Genomic DNA, 17,829 nt, shown 5'->3' with positions numbered 1-17,829 from the left:
TGACCTGCACTGCTTAGTCATTTCTACTTTTTGATAGGATCTTTTGTTGGGTAAGTTATGTACGCTCCTTGAAGTGACAATGAAATTTTGAAACTTTTTTAAATGACATTGAGACTTCACTAATGACTGCTGCTTTTGTCCCTCAAACAAAAGGTCTGAACTTCAGAAACTAACAAGCACTTGGATTTAGTTTAATGACCAGTTTCAATGCCTAAAAGTACTTCAAGACTGAATACTGTGGGTGCAGATTTAGCTTTACATGACTGGATTTGATCACTTTATTGCACTGAAAGGGTGCCTGGATATTGTTGCACATGCAGATCTAAAACCGCTGAGTTGCAAACAATAAAAGACATAAAGGGGATTGTAAAGGCCCGTACACACCGGGACGAATATTCGCCAGCGTTTTTCGCCACGTTTTTTGTGTTCACACCCAGGCGATTTTCGCTGACGATGAGCCGGCTTACTCGCGTAAGCCCTGGCTGCAGCCTGCAGAATGGGTCAACATAGTGGAATGCTTTGAACGCAGAGGAATGTGAACACGCTGTGGAATGTTAACCCCGCCCACGCTGAGCCCGTCTGCTGTGGAATGTTAACCCCGCCCACGCTGAGCCCGTGCATTTGATTCACCTTTGTCACAGCAGTTGTGATTGCAGGAAAGGGGAAGAATCAGTGGAGCGCATTTTGTGTCATTGTGAATTGTATGAGGAAGAAAGAGAACAGAGGGAGGGAAATTTGAATGGTGCAATTTTTTTATGTATCACTCAAAAAAATGATTCAAGCCCCTCTTTCATGTAACACAATAAAATTCTGTTTGTTTTATTTAAAAATATTTATTTTAAAAGATTGTATCTAAATTTAATTGACCTAACACAAAATGTATTAATAGTTTCCCCTATAACTCCAGTAATCCAAAATAATTGAGTTCAAGTAAGGGGCATGCTGTTGAATGCTGTTTTCCTGTTTCTCTTTATGCTTTTTGCCGTCTCACGGCTACAATTTTTCACCTATTTTAACCATTCAACTATTAAAATGTTCAACTCCTTCATCTAATGTAATGCCTGGACTATTAGTCCTTCAAATCCTTCGACTTTTCAAAAGTGAAAACTTTAGTTCGTTTTTTCCACGTAAAAAACGAAACTGTGGCATGAAATCGTTTCAACTCGGCTTCTCCCAATAAGACGATACACGAAGAGCGTCATTTATAGAAATAAGGAATCTATTTATTTATACCGGCGGCCTCATTTCATCACCGAAGTGGTAGCTCAGTGGCTTAGTTGGCGGGTTTATAACTCAGAGGTTCTGAGTCTGAATAAACCGCTGTTGCTTGTTTTTTTTTTCCTTTGCCTTTCTTGATAAAACTGAGTTCGATTAACTCGATTATATTTCGTTACATGGAAGAATTTTCTTTGAGGTTGGGTTACTCATATTTATTGGATGTAAATCCTGACAAAACATTTAAATTGAGTTCATCCAATGAGTTATTTTTTTGAGTCTGTGAGGCCAGACAGAATTTATTAACTCCCTTATACATGCACATGGAAACTTGTAAAAGGCATAAGAAGACAGGAATCACTGTATAAATTCTCCAATTCAATTATTTATTTATTTTTATTTAGCGCAATGAAAAACAATAAAAAGAGGATCATGAATACAAAGAATGCATTAGGAAAATACTAAACTTTAACAAAACACACTAAACTAAACTGATATTCCTGCCCTTAGACCCCCCCCCCCCCCCTTCACGGTAAGGAAAAACTCCTTAAAAACCGGTAGGTGGCAATATTGCACATTGAAACTTGTAAAACCAAAGAAGAAGACAGGCTCAATGTGGGCGGGGTTAACATTCCACAGCGTGTTCACATTCCTCAGCGTTCCAGCATTCCACTATGTTGTGCAGTTCTGCAGGCTGCAGCCAGGGGTAGTTGATGAGCCGAGCGAACATGCAATCTCATTCCCTGACATTAGATGGCGCTTAATGTAAACAGAAATACTCCTGTACACAAGGTGGCGCTGTGCAACTTTACGCTTCTTAAAGTCGCTTTTTACTCAGAAGAAGAGAGCAAGTATTTTAGCGCTTGTCAGAATAATACAAAGAAAACATGAATATTTCAAGCATCAGTAGCTCCAACTGGTGCTTGGTTCGGGGATATTTTAGAATGTCCGTCATTATTTCTTCGCGGCAGTGTAGACGCTACTTGGCGTCTATCTTCTTCGCTGGTATGTGTGCTCAACAAGGCAGTTTTGTGTTTGAGCGCCCCCAAGTTGTGTTTTACTGTAACTTCAGAAGCTCCAGACACGTGTGCAAAAGCGCCATTCTCATTGATCGACGCGTCGATACAAAAAAACGAACCCGAGGCGTTTTTTAAAAAGTGACGCTTTGACGCGTGGCGTTTTTTCGCGTCGGTGTGCACACTCTCATTGGTGCCCTTTGTTTAGTCACGAGGCGTTAAACGTCGGCGAAAATCGCCGGCGAAATTCGTCCCGGTGTGAACGGGCCTATAGATTCTTCAAATTCAAAAAAACTTAACACGTCTTGGATCTGCTTTTAAAAAGAAGCATAACCTAAAAAACCATAATAATATTCAATCATTTTGTTACAAAGCTGAGAAGTAAACTGTTTATGGTTTTGACATCAAACATTAAAGATCAACTCATGATTGTTGTGTTTTTTGTAGATTTTTTCTTATGATGGAGGGAATATTCAAAGAAAATTCAGATTAAAATTGAACTTCTGAGTATTTCTGTATTCAAATTGTGAATCCGGAGCAAACAAATAAAAGGCCATTTGAAAAAGCTTGTAGTTGTTACATAAAATATACAATTAGCAGAGCAAAAGCTCCCTGCACTATATGGAAGCGATTCTGTAGCATTAATAAAAAGCAAAGTCAAAACCAGAAATGCTTTTTTATTTTCAAAATGAAGCTGCATTTTTTGACTCAAAAATATAATGAAAAAGCAATCCACCAAAATGCTTTTTCTTTTTCTTCCTCAACACAGCTTATTCTGTCACTTAAATAAAATTAAAATTAAAATGGTATTTGACATTTCATTTTCAAGACGTTCTCTGGTAAATGTTGAGCATAATTCATTTAGAAATGTTTAATTTGACGTTTAAAATAGATTAATAGAAATGCTTTTTAATTTTCAAAATGAAGCTGCATTTTTTGACTCAAAATTTAAAAGAAAAAGCAATATACCAAAGTGCTTTATCATTTTATACTTCAACCCAGCTTTTTCAGTCACTTAATTAAAATGATAAAGAAAATGGTATTTGACGTTTCATTTTAAAAAAGGTCCACGGTAAATGTGTAGCAAAATTCATTTAGAAATGTCTAATTTGACAATTAAAATGAATTAACAGAAATGCGTTTTAATTTTCAAAATGTAAGTGCATCAAATGACTCAAACTTCAAATGAAAAAGCAATATTTCAAAATGCTTTTTCATTTTATACTTAAAACCGCTTATTCTGTGTCATAATTAAAACGAAAATGCAAAGAGGGGATTGCATTTGCATTTTAACATCCACCCTGGGAAACTTGTAGCAATATTCATTTCTTAAAAGCATTAACAGAGGGGAGGCTGGGCGATGACGTCACTGCTTTCTCCGTGTGTCCGGCCGCTGACACACACTCACGCACCAGGAGCAGACTGTGTTAGCGGCAGAGAAGACGGCTTTGAGTTGGTTGTGAACTTCTGATGAGTTTCCACAGCTTCTCAGGACTAAGTAGCTGCATGTCCGCCTACTGCAGTAGTCCTCCTCCTGACGCACCGCGGACAAGCTTTTGTTCTTCGGACCGCCAGCTGCCTTCGCACAGCGGAGCGCGAAGCTCCCGACGATCGCTGAAGGCGGAAATGCTGCTACGATCTGAGAAACCATCATATGAATTTGTGTTTCCAGTGGTGTCCAGAACAAAATAAAGACTGATTCCCACATATTTACACATTTATTTGCAGCTTCGCGCTGAATTTGCTGTTTGATGACAGCTGGAGCCCCATCAACAGATAGCAGATTTCACCGTGGTAAATGTTTGCTGCTTGGACCAAAACACTCACTCAGCGCGAAGCTGCAAGAGACTATCTACATAATGTGCTTTTATTACTGTCATGATTATTATTAAGGGCCTGCTCTGCTCGATCATATGTTTTTAAATCCGTGCGGTCAGACGACGCTGAAGAAGTTGGTTTGCGATTCACAGCTTCTGATTCGCGAGGGAGATAAAGGAACATTCTGCTGCATTTCTCGCATTAAGATCCAGGAATCCAGGTTTGAGCAGTCCAGGTCCAGCGGTTTGTGAACAGGACCCGGTTTTAGGTGATCTCAATGCGAACACAGACACACCAGGTCTCTCAGCGACAGCGGCTGTACACACGGAGAAAGCAGTGATGTCATCGCCCAGCCTCCCCTCTGTTAATGCTTTTAAGAAATGAATATTGCTACAAGTTTCCCAGGGTGGATGTTAAAATGCAAATGCAATCCCCTCTTTGCATTTTCGTTTTAATTATGACACAGAATAAGCGGTTTTAAGTATAAAATGAAAAAGCATTTTGAAATATTGCTTTTTCATTTGAAGTTTGAGTCATTTGATGCACTTACATTTTGAAAATTAAAACGCATTTCTGTTAATTCATTTTAATTGTCAAATTAGACATTTCTAAATGAATTTTGCTACACATTTACCGTGGACCTTTTTTAAAATGAAACGTCAAATACCATTTTCTTTATCATTTTAATTAAGTGACTGAAAAAGCTGTGTTGAGGAAGGAAATGAAAAAGCACTTTGGTATATTGCTTTTTCATTTTAATTTTGAGTCAAAAAATGCAGCTTCATTTTGAAAATTAAAAAGCATTTCTATTAATCCATTTTAAATGTCAAATTAGACATTTCTAAATGAATTATGCTACACATTTACCAGAGAACGTCTTGAAAATGAAATGTCAAATACCATTTTCATTATCATTTTAATTAAGTGACAGAATAAGCTGTGTTGAGGAAGGAAATGAAAAAGCATTTTGGTGGATTACTTTTTCATTTTATTTTTGAGTCAAAAAATGCAGCTTCATTTTGAAAATGAAAAAGCATTTCTGGTTTTGACTTTGCTTTTTATTAATGCTACAGAATTGCTTCCATAAGAAAGGGTTTGAGTGGCAATGTCCTCAAATATTGAGCTTCCCCCCCCCCCCCCCCCTATATAGGGTCATAAGGAAAGGGTCCAATCACGCAGCGTTATTACTGTGACTCCGCCCACCTATATAAACACTGCCGCTTTTCCGTGTCTGCCTTTATGAACGGGCGGTCTAAATTTGTGAAATGAACACGCTGTAATAATTCCCCTGTGTTTTGAAACGTGCGGGTAAGATGAAAGGTGGGGTGAAATGAGCGCGTGTCTGCGGCTGGAACGTGGGCACGTGCGTGCGCGAGAGGGGAAAGCGCCAAGCTGATCCGCGAGCTGCACACGTTATGACTAACATTTGGCGTCGCAGAGGCTGACATTTATCACGTTATAAATTCAGTTTGTTGAATAATAGCCAAGCAAAGTCAGATAAAGACCGGTTTATACGTCACAGCGATCAACCATCGTATCCAAACTTCCCGGTAAACTTCAGACTTTATAGTTTTTCAAATGACGTGATATTATTTTTATGAACAACATCCTACTTGCACACTTGCTGCGTCTGTGAACGCAGAGTTACAAATGAGGAAGTCAGTGGTTTGTTCGTCCACTAAACAGAAGCTGGCAACACAAACAGGTGATATAAAAAAGCCAAGGTGGGGGCAAATTGCATTTTCTAGTGCTACAAGAAGATATGAGATATAAGACATATCTTTCCAGTAACTTGCTCTATTTTCTCTCTCTATCATGTCTCTTTTCTAAAACTCTTCAGTTAAGTTTTCATCATCTTCAGTCTTCAAAGACATTTTTTCTGGACAGAAAAAATGTCCTCAGTCATCCCGTTCTCTAATCCCTGAAATAAAATTCAAGTTAAATGACTCGATTTGCATGTGATTGCACTCCCGGTATCAAAATCGTGACGTTACCAGCGGGTATCACATTCTAGAGAGTCACGAGGGCGATTCCACGCCAATGGCCACGTGACCACTGCTACGCAAACCATTACAAATCACTGTGAAGTCTGAACCAGCTTACACGCAGACTTTCTATGTATTCTTCCAAATATTAATATGAAATGTAGACAAGTTAATATTAAAGCTGATTGCCACTCCATTTACTGAGGATGACAATAATGAAGAATGAGGCTGTCCAATCGCAGAAAATGTAGGACTATAATTAGTTTACTAAGAAAAAAGTAAAATCATTAAATGTTACATGCAATAAAAGCTCCATCACAGAATGAACTTAATTAAGTTACTCAGACCCTGTCTCATATCACGTAGCAAGAAATGAATAAGCCAAAAGTAACTTCCTTTTTTCACGGTAATGGTTGTGAAGTTCTTAGAAATACTGATGGTATTTTGTTCGGAAATATCAAATTATATTGCTGTAGGTATGACAAACCACATATGCAGTACTTTTCCGTTTTAAACAAACATAGTTGCAATACTATTTCAACTTTGACCTATATTCCTTGAAAGCAGTTTTTTGAGTTATTGCCAAAATATGTTTTAAAAAGCTATTTGACCTGCTGCAGATATAATGGAAATGTTTTTTGTATTTCTTTGTATCAGAGATCGCATTATAGTTGATGATGGCCCCGTTGTAACAGATAAAAGTTTAATGTGCCACTTCATGTCATAAATGTTGCTGACCCCTGGTGTGAATACAGGGATGATGGGAAATGACCTCCGCACCACAACTCAGAGGCGTGTTTCTGATCAACTCCTGTCGCTCTGCAGAAACTATGTCCTAGAAAACGACACAGCTTTTTTACATTTTGGTTAAAAATGTCATAATAATAAGTAAAATACCACTGGGAACATTTTTAAAATAGATCAAAATATAATTGGAGTGAGACTTCCAATAATAAATATTGAGAACCGTTGACATCCATCCTTGCTCAGTTTCCTCCCCCCCAAAAAATCCAACAATAAAGTTAAGAAAATTTATCAAACCACATGGGTTTTTACTGTAATGTTAGGTTTTACACTGGAATGCCTAGCTTTCAAAATCAGTTAAGGGTTGACTTTATTTTGGCTCCTGTTACTTTGGTTTTAAACCTTTTAAAGGTTGGTAATTGTGTTGACCTTTCGGACAACCATAAGATTGCCTAAAAATTGGATCATTGGTATAAATAGTAGTTAAATAAAATGGGGGTGAAATAAGTTTTGTGTGACTGCATGTCATAAAGATATCATTTAATCAACTGTGGTTTAACTAAAACCAACCAGAAAAGACAGAAAATAAATTGTCGCACAGCTCAAATCTGACATCGAATGAGTCTCTAGAAAATAGGAAATAGTCTTGTGGGTAAATATGGTGGGTTTGAGCACCCTGTTTTTAAAATCCTAACCGGAGCTTGTTTTTTACATTGCCACATTCAAACGGGCAGCTGTGCACATCGGATTACCTATGAGAGTGCTGTGAATGGAAACAAACTTCACCCCCGTGTTGTCTATGCCAGCCGATCTAGGCCATCAACACCCTGTTCTTAGTCAAATTCCATGCTGTTTCCTTGCTATATCAGGAGAAAATTCATATTTTTGGAAAAATTATTTATCAAACATAAGAGATAACTTCAGGGACCCTAAAGGGGCCAATCAGCTCTCTCTCCCATTAACTCCAGCCCAAAACATGACTCCGCCACCTATTTGCTGACATTGCAGCCTTGTTGGGACATGGCCATCTACCAACCACCCACTACTACATCCATCTGGACCATCTAGGGTTGTCTCAGCGAACAAGACTGTTTGAAAATGAGTCTTTATACATGTCTGGGCCCACTGCAGCCATTTCTGTCTGGGTGTTGTTTAGGAGGGGGCGAGTAGAAGGTTTACGTAAAACTGCAAGCCTCTGGAGGATCTTACACCTTGATGTTCAGCAGACTACAGAGACACCAGCAGCTTCAAATATGTGCTTGCTGCTTTGTCATGGTTTTTTAAGCAGCTGCTCTCTTAAGCCACTGCATTTGTCCAGCAGAAACCCCATTCTGCCATTATCTCCACAAACCCGGGTGTGCACTGAATCCGCCACAAATCTCTTCATAGTACAGTGATTGCTTAAGGTTTTGTGAAATATGATCCAATGTTTTCTTACGTAGTCCAAGGCATTTAACTGTTTCTCACTTTTCAGCAGCAGCGATCCTTTATATTGCTGGAAAATGTTGGCCTGCTTAATAATGTGGAACATCCTTCTTTAGTAGTTTTTCCTTTAATTGAATTCACCTGCAAACTAATTATCACAGGGGTCTGAGATTGGTTTCAGTGATCCGAAGAGGCCAGAGACCAAATATCATCCATGAGTTTAATTAAAAAACGAAAAATTCCTCTTTTTTTTTTCACAATTTGCATAATATCTTGGAACGCACTGTAAAGAAAGCAGCGGCACCGTTCTGTTCTGCTAAATCATGAAGCATTTGCTAACTTTATGACATGAATCCATTCACTGATCTGAAAATTGATGAAATTTCAATTTAAAATCCTCTCTGAAACTGATACACATATCTATAGGTGTGGGGGAAAGGGGGCAAACTAGCAATCTTTTTTTTTGCAGAGTAACTATAATTAAGCAGCAGGACCCAGAAACAGTCAGAAATGACACATAAAAATGAAATATGATACTGTTTTCACTCTTTTCTATCAGAAGGCCAAACCTTTAAGTGCTAATAGCTGTATTCCTTAATCTTAAATTAAATAACAACTAAACATTTTTATCTCCTGCTGTTAACTATTTTAGCACAATTTTAATGAAAAACAAAAGTGCAAGGACAAAAACCCAGCTATGTTTTCTTTAGTATTTCAGCAGAAGGACAATGTGAGAGGGAAACACCTGACTTTCCCAACTAGCAGTTTGATTCAAACAGACAATCTAACCAAATGTAGTCCTTCCTTGTCACGGTTGGTATCGGCTGCTAGTTTTACACAAGGGAAACCCAACAAGCTGAGACTTGCAGAGTTTCAGATCCATCAGTGTTTCGAGCCTCATCTTCCTTTTTCTGAAGGGACCATGTGTGGGAAGCTCAGTCTGAGAGGCTCACCTCTGACACTGATCAACCACTGACTATCCCCAAACAAACACTGACACCTGCTGGTACAAGAGCATAATGAACAAAGAAACAAGAATTTCAACAGGAAATCTGGTTCAAGCATCTCAGTCATTTAAAACTTTAAATCTGTTTTGTTAGATCTCATTTCAGCAAATTAAAGTATGATTAGACGAAACTTGCAAGTTTTGATGAGGAATGGTGAAACACTTTGGCAACGTAGGACAGCACCAGTTCAGCCCTGCTGCAGGCTTGTCATTGATTCCACAGTCTGTTGTCATTCCAACGCTTGGTGAAAGTCAATCATCTGTTTGTCGCGTCTCCTCAGTCTGTCTTTGTCTGCTCTGCATGTGTCTGCCACACTGGGTGATAACAGGTGTCAACCTTCACTGAGCCCGGTGCAGCCGACCACCAAGCTACCTGCCACTGAGCCCGGTGCAGCTCTTCCCCGACCCCACGCGACCCACCACCAAGCACGGTGGGCCCATGCACTCATTTACCACTAACATCTAGCCCAGGACTTGTCAACTGCTAGAGGATCAGGATTACACACCTGGCAAAGATTTTCCCCAGCACAGTAAATGAGGAGTCCTGCATTACCCCAATGTAAAAAGAAATGTGAAGCTGATCACCCTCCCAGCCCTAAATCCCTACAGCTTCCCCCTAAAAAAACATGATCGGACTCCACTACAGCTCCAAGTGCCCCTACAATTGGAGCAATAGGGAGGAGCCAGAGGAGTAGGGGAAGGGGGCGCGGTTTCTCCATGCCAACAACTCCATCCCGCCCACAACTCATTGGTGAATTTCTAACTAACTACATCAAACATAAAAACAAATTTAACTAAGGCATTATAGAAGGAAAATATATTTTTTTATTTTTTAAGGAAAACTAGAAAAGTGAATTCTTGGAAAAATGTAGAGTAAAAATTTTTGGTTTAAGATAAGATTCTTTTAGGAAATCCAATATATAACTCATTCATTCATTCAAAAAAAATGAATGAATATATAACTGCTACTACCAACAGTGGATCTAAGTCTTGTTTCTGTGTAGTAAAAATCCTCAGTTTAAAAAATGGAGTGATACTATCATTGGACCAGATTAAAAAAAATATATATATATATATATATATATAAATATATATAAAGGAACTATTACCTCAAAGATAAGATATTAGCAATTATGGGGAAAAATAAAATTAGTTATGTTCAACACATGATCAATAAATGACGTAAAATGAGAATGAAAAAAGAGAGAAGTGACTTTGAAATGTCACTCAGAGCCCATAGAGGTCTCCCACATCATGGTTGAGCATAGAAGCTACACTCTTGGTCAGGAGCAGGACTGTGGTTCCTCTTTGAGAATCTTAACATTAATCTGCACAGAGCACCATGTTTGGGAAGAAATTAGAATAAAAAAGTATTACCTGACAAGCATACTGCTCTCAACACTTAGGTTTATTTGATCTGCTTCTGTTGAAGAAACACTTATACTTGGCATTGGAACACACACTACAATTGTTTTACCAGATGTGTACTATTGTGTTAAAGCTGAAGCAGACAGTTGCAGAGTATAGTTTTCTTTGAAATTACATGAACCAATAAAATCTTGACAAAGACAAAATGGTGCAAACATTTTTGCTTCCTCTTTCATGTTCTGAGCGGAAATGATTTATTTCTTTAAGAGACATGTTAGACTTCTGCTTTCTTTTTATGAGAATTTTTTCTATGAGCCGATCAACTGATCTACAAGGTGAGAATGATTTCTGTGTTAATATCTGGATTAAGATTATTTTTTTAAGAAAAACACAATTTGTATCAATAGTATATCAAAAAATAATTTGGTGAGGAAACGCAAATGTGTTTTTATGTAATTAACAAAAAATAACCTTTTCATCTAATTTCCACAGAGATGAAGGATGAATGTAGGAGTTTGCTGGCAGCTCCATCTGTGAAGGTGCTGACAGTCAACATGTTCCTGAGTCTCTTCTTCCTTCCAGGTCAGAGTTTATTCTCTTTTATCTGCAGACATTTTTCAATCTCTTCTGCTTTCAAATGTTTCATTTTGAAGCTTCACTTCCGTTTATGACTCAGGAGCTTTCAGCTGGTTTTCATCCACATTATCTCCATTCTGTTAGGAGTTTTGGCTGAATGTGATCTTCTCATCTCTGCACCAAAGAAGCTGGAAGCTCTGATTGGATCCTGTTTATTAATCCCATGCAGCATCAAAGCTCAACCAGAAACAAACATCGGGGAACCCTTTGGAGCGTAGATAAAAGAAACAAAATATTTAGAGAGAAGGATGCTCCACCCACCACTTTTAATTACAGAAAATCTGAAGCAGAAAAATTGCACCACCCTAATTTCTAATTTGACCAAAGAGCATTCAAAAAAGTTTTATTTTAAAATCATGCAGGGGCCGCTCAGCAATATAGCTGTGTGTGATCCTGTTGACGTTACAGTCAATGGTAAGACAATTTTTTTATTAAATAGATCCACAACTGTGCCTCTGTACATCAGAATATCATCAAATTAGTAATTTATTTCAGTAATTTAGAACAAAAGTGGGAAACTTTGCAGAACTCCTCACTTATTTATTGACTGAAAGGTTTAGGAAAACTATTATCTTAATTGTAATAATTGCAGTTTACAGCTTAGTGAAAAGTCAAACTTCAGTGTTTCAAAGTCTGAAATATTTGTCTAAAAGTTCAATGTTGGAGATTTATGGCTTCACTTTCTTCTGATACAAACTGTAAAGTTGCTGCAAACGTTTCCTGGTTGTCAGTCTGAAACTTGAAAATGTCTCTTAGAGCATAGTTTTAAGAAAGTTCAACAGCTTTTATTAAATTCACTTTTTAGCTTTTTACCCATCTGGAGGTCATCAATGATTTTATTTCTTTATACCCTTCTTGTCTGATGTGGAAGCACAGATTCTCCTCAGAGTCCCAGCATTGAAATCCCAGATGGTCTGAAGGAGGGGGCGTCTGTCTCCATCACCTGCTCGGCTCCCACTCCCTGTCCTCACTCCCCTCCTGAACTCACCTGGAATCTCCAACCAGACTTTCAGAGACAAACAGAGAAAAACACAGATGGAAGCTTTACGACTAAAATCCAAAAGAACATCACTCTGTCAGACACTCATGATGGATCGATCATCATCTGTTCTGCCAGATATCCTGTGAATGGAGGACCACCAAAGACAGCAGAGACACACATGACTCTCAGTGTTTCATGTAAGTGATCTGTCAGCACATCACACTTCAGCTGCTTCTGATGAATAAAGTTTCTGTGTCACATTTTCCTCAGATGCTCCTAAGAAGACCTCAGCATCCATCAGTCCATCAGGTTTAGTGTCAGCAGGTAGCTGGGTGACAATGACCTGTTCCAGCAGAGCCAAGCCTGCTGTCAGCAACTTCATCTGGTTCAGGAGCAGCAAAGATGGAGACGTGAAAGTAGCTGAAGGAGAATCTTACAGCCTGAATGCAACAGAGGGAGGAGGAGTTTATTACTGTGTGGCTACAAATGATATGGGGAACCAGACGTCTCCAAAGATTGATCTGATTGTTGGAGGTAAATGGAAAAGCTGTTTTTAGAGCTTTTACACTCTGAATGTTGATACTAGATTGCAGGAGTCAGGTGACATGAGCTTATTCTGGAAAAACTTCAATAAGCTGGACTTTAGTTTAAATAAACCTTCATGTCTCATTACAGATAATAAGCAGTTCGGGGTTTTCTATGTTTCATTGAAGATTCTGGGGATCTTAATGCTTTTTGCAGCAATTATCATTTTTGAGTGGTGAGACCGATTCTCCAGTCCTGTAATGGTTCAGATCAGCTGGTCTCCTGCAGAAAACCACAGATAAAACTCTCATTGCTTTTCTTTCAGTTGGTTTCAAACCAGATTCTCCAGCAGACATGAGAAGGTGAACTGAACAGCTTAGAATAATGTAATATAATAATAACAGCTGACTTAAATTTGTTCTAATATTTTAGGAACATCATGGTTGCATTCCTGCTGCTTTAATACAGGTAAGAACATATTTGAGATGGTTATCTGGATGGTGTTTATTAAGGGGAATAAGAAGTTCATGTCTACTTCCAGAAGAGTTTGTGTTGCAATAAAACCACAGCAGATCTCCCTGTCGTTTCATTTTTAGGACTCAAATGAAGACTATGAGACTGTGGAGATGGAGACCCAAACATCTGAAGGCATGAAGAGGCTGGGTTGAGGGCAGTCTGCCAGTCATCTAGTTCAAATCCCAAACTTTCCAAAAGATGGATTAAAAACAATTTGGATAAAAGTGTTTTCTTTATGACTAAATGGATCGCATAAAAAATGATGCAACACAGCAGAAATTGTGCTCATTTACGCAGAATAGTCACCTTCTTAGAAAAGTAAAATTTCCAGAAGATTTTTAGGCCATGGGAATATTAAAAAGTGTGACTACTTCTCAAAATTTACTCCAATAAAAAGAGTAATACCAAAGAGTTCCCAAATCCTCCTAGTGTGATTGCACTCAAACTGCCAAAGCCCAAACCCCATGAGACACATGAGGAAATGTTTGTTCATCTTTAAAAACTAAATACAGTACATAGTAACAAACAAAAAAATGATGCAACACAGCAGAAATGTTGCTCACTTACCCAAAAAAGACTGAAAAAGAATGGACCTTTTCTTTGATAATTGAACGCTTCAGAAGCTTTTAGTCCAGAGGAATGTTTAAAAGTGACTTTGTGGTGGACCGAACAAGACCAGAACAGTATGAGTAACATCAAAACTCATAAAATGTATTTTTAAAAGACATCCAGATGAACGAGACAAACAAGGTTGAAATAACAACAAAAATTAGAAAGAAGTAATTTTACGTAGGACAACTTTTTTCGAACTGAACAGACTAACAAACTTAATTGACCTGACCTACTGTACCTAATTGCAAACACAAGCAGAACAAATGCAGTGGCTGAGCAGACCACTAGACACAAAAGAGGAAACTGTAAAAGAGTAAGACCAGCTACAAAATACTGTAAACACACAAAAATTATAGCAAATTACCTCACAAATATAAATTAATTAATGAAAATTTACTACATTTTAAAGCAAATCAATTTTCATTACAAATAGAGTTTTTTCCCCACCGGGCAATGGTAAAGTCCAGTTAGCCACCTGCAGAGTATGAGGCCTCTGCTGACTGGCATGCATTCTGTTGTGGTTCTGTTGAGCATGCCTCCTCCTGGGTCACAACACCTGCTGCTCATCTCCACAATCAGCACCTCCACACTTGCTGGCCATCACAGACTCTATTTATTCCTGAGGAGGACCTCCAGCCAGCGCCAGATTATTGTTCACCCTGTGGTAACAAGTCCTTGGCTTTGAACAATCCTTTACACACAAGAGCAACTGAAATAACTTTTGCATAGCCAGCCAGCCAGCCCAAATAACTTACCTTCTACCAGTTTGTGTCTGCACTTGGATTCAGTTATCCACTCCCAACAAATTCTTGTATTAGTCCTGCCTTGATGGTTCCAGCAGCAGTCACAGTTCTCCCCTCAGCACCAGGAAATCAAAACATCAAATTAGATTCATGAAAAGTAACAACCCTAACCCTAACCCTAGCCAATATTGATGAAGAGGTTGCCAGCCTAATGCAGGGTCACACACAAACACACACATTTCTACACTTATGGACAATTTACCACTTAACCTAAGAAGCAGGTTTTTGAACTGTGGGAGAAAGCTGGAGTGCCTGGAGAAAACCCACACATGCACAGGGAGAACATGCAAACTCCCCTCAGAAAGGACCCGGCTGGGATTTGAACCAGGCCCTTCTTACTGAGTTGACAGCACTAACCAACTATAACTATATATATAACTATACCAAAGTGCAGCCTCATTATGACTTCATAACAATTATTAATTTTTGCTTCAGACAATGGGTTGTGGGTTCAATTGTCCAGTTTTCTATCCAAGTTTCAGTATTCCTGGTTTGAAAGATGTGGAGTAAAATATATTCCTTTCAATGCAAATTTGGAATCAGGCATTCATCAATTTCTTGTGTGGAGATAGTGCAGCATTTTGACCAAAACCATGTTTTTGAATATAAGCTTCCAAAATACTACAGATTTTAATCTGCCTTTTCTATGAAAACTCACCTAGCTGTTGTCTCCCATTGTTTCTTTCCAAAAGCACACACGCACACTACAAACACCTGTTCCCTTCACATATAACCACCCAGGGGATCTTGTTACAGACAGCATGCCATCTGCACTCAGACAAAAAACAAGTCCCCAAAAACACCTCCCAGGTCTCTTTTGAGCACCTTTCTCCTCCTCTCATTGGCTCGGAAGCTCAATAAGTTCGTAGAAAAGGGCGTTTGTAACATGCTCAGCATATTTTTTATGTCACAAATAAGCTCTTGTTCTGCTCCTGATTCACAATTTGAAAGAATACAATTTTCAGAAACACATTTTAAAGCCTAATTTTTTTATTTATATGTCATCCATCATGAAAAAAATGCCACAAGAACATGCCAAAGTCACAAAAATACACACAATTTTCACTGCTTTGAAAAAGAGCAGCATTGATCTGCACCATTTAAAGTTTATTTTGATTCAGAACCAAATGCCTCTCTATCACTGGATGTTAAGATGAAATGTTACAAGAGCCTGAAACAGGATTAGAAAAGGTGGGGCGCAGAGCAACGAGGCCCTCTGACAACAACTTTACCGCAGGCCCTTTAGTGACTTCATAAAAAACAATTTGTGAGGAATGAGAGCCGGCTGGAGTTTTACAGAGAGTGCTTTCAGGTATGGGACTCGCCCACTATTTCGTTGAAGAAGCCAACCACACAGTTCTGGTTGTTTAAAGCGGGCTGTGAGCTGGTGGTTGGCAAACCAAAATCTAGTATAAATCAACTCTCTGTATTTTCTTCCACAAAACACCTTTTCTTTTCAAAATTCTGGGATTATTTTAGCTGCTTATCAACCTTGTTCATCTTTGTCTCACCCCTGAAACTGCACTTTTTGATTCAGTCGTCAAATGTCAGGTGGACATGGAATTCATGGAGTAATTATGGGAGATGTAGCTACAGGGGCAGAGCAGTTGTGTGCTAACCATGAGGTTATTAGTCCTGTTCTTGACATCAGCACCCTCCCTGTCAATGTGTTGCTCAGTGGGAGATTTAACTCTAGTTGGAAATCTGAAAATATTTCTTTATAGCACGTGCATCAGCCAATTTTTAGACCAACAGATAAGTTCTGTATTTAGATATAAGGTAAAGTAGGAACATATAGTTTGAGGAAAGTGGGACTTTAGGTATTATACTTGGATAGAAAGTGTGTTCAATGAATTCATTCCTTAGATCTACTTACTTGATGCTAATAAACCTGGTCTGTTTTTTCAAATAAATTTGACAGGATCTTCATCGCAGCATAAAACCTCTCTATTTTTTACTTTTACGCTGAATTGTCGTTTTATAGCTTTGTGAGAAATCCACCTTCAATGAGATGAAACGTCAGCCTCTTTTGTTGTAGCTGAAGCTAAAGTAGCATCCAAATTCTAATTAAATTTACTTTTATTCTATTTTGAGAATGTCTGAGCTTTAAAACCCCTCATATGTGAACTCCAATCTGTTGTCTACCTGTTATATGTGCGTTGAGATTTGAACAGTGAGGGAAAGAAAATTGCAAAGAAAACAAAATAATTAATTTGAATGTATTTGCATTTCAATGAATGAAATAAGTGTTTGATCCCCTTGTTAGCCTCAAGAGTTTTGGTTCACACAGACCAGTTAAAGTCTCCTAATAAACCTGTCACCTGAATTAAAAAACCCTGTTTGAATGAATCACCTTTATAAAACTCACCTGTCCACAGAATCAGTCAGAATCAGAATCCAAACTCTCCAACATGGAAAGACTAAAGATCTTTTAGTAGATTTAAGGGAGAAGATTGTAGACCTGCTCAGGAATGGAATACAAAACCATCAGCAAGAAGCTGGAAGTTAAGGTGACACCTATTGGTGTCAAAATATAAGAATTGCATCATGACCATCCGTCCACCTTTAGGTCTGGGGCTCCATGATGATGAGAACAGAGAGAAATCAGCCTAAAATAACACGGCAGGACTGAGTTGATGATCTCAAAGCAGCTGGAACCACAGTCACCAAGAAAAACCATTGGTAATATTTTACACCACAATGGATCACAAAGTTCCCCTGCTAAAGAAGACACATGTTCAGACCCGCCTGAAGTTAGCAAACAAATACCTTTATGATTTAGAGAGAAATTAGGAGAACGTGCTGTGGTCAGATTTGGCATCAAATCAACCCAGAGGAAGAGAAATGCTCCCTATGACCCCAAGAACACCATCCCCACTGTAAAGCATGGGGGCGGAGGAATTATGCTTTGGAGGTGTTTTTTTTTTTGCACAGGGCTACTTCATGTGTGGACGGGAGGATGGGCAGAGCCGTGTACCATCAAATCCTGAGTGAGAACCTCCCTCTCCTTGAGCCAGGAAGTTTAAAATATGTCATGAAAGGATCTTCTAACGGGATAATGACCCGAAACATAAACCCAAGACAACCAAGGAATGACTGAAGAAGAGGCAGGATCAAGGTCATGGAGTGGCCCAACCAACCTCCAAATCTCAATTCAATAGAAAATCTATGGAGCGAG

The 17,829-nt window shown here is 38.6% G+C and overlaps 1 long non-coding RNA gene and 1 pseudogene across 1 annotated transcript; one reads left to right on the top strand and one right to left on the bottom strand.

The window, feature by feature from the left end:
- Positions 1-10,669: 10,669 nt before the first annotated feature.
- Positions 10,670-13,460, top strand: LOC101159540 (annotated as a pseudogene).
- LOC110017267 lies at positions 11,624-14,865 on the bottom strand. The gene is made up of 3 exons (XR_002292625.1): positions 14,604-14,865; positions 14,296-14,507; positions 11,624-12,219 (listed from the first exon to the last, which is right to left on the bottom strand). It is a non-coding gene; the product is annotated as an uncharacterized LOC110017267 (long non-coding RNA).
- Positions 14,866-17,829: the final 2,964 nt, after the last annotated feature.

Source organism: Oryzias latipes, chromosome 20, assembly GCF_002234675.1.
Source record: "Oryzias latipes chromosome 20, ASM223467v1".
Taxonomy (NCBI): domain Eukaryota; kingdom Metazoa; phylum Chordata; class Actinopteri; order Beloniformes; family Adrianichthyidae; genus Oryzias; species Oryzias latipes.
This window is presented reverse-complemented; position numbering and strand designations above follow the sequence as displayed.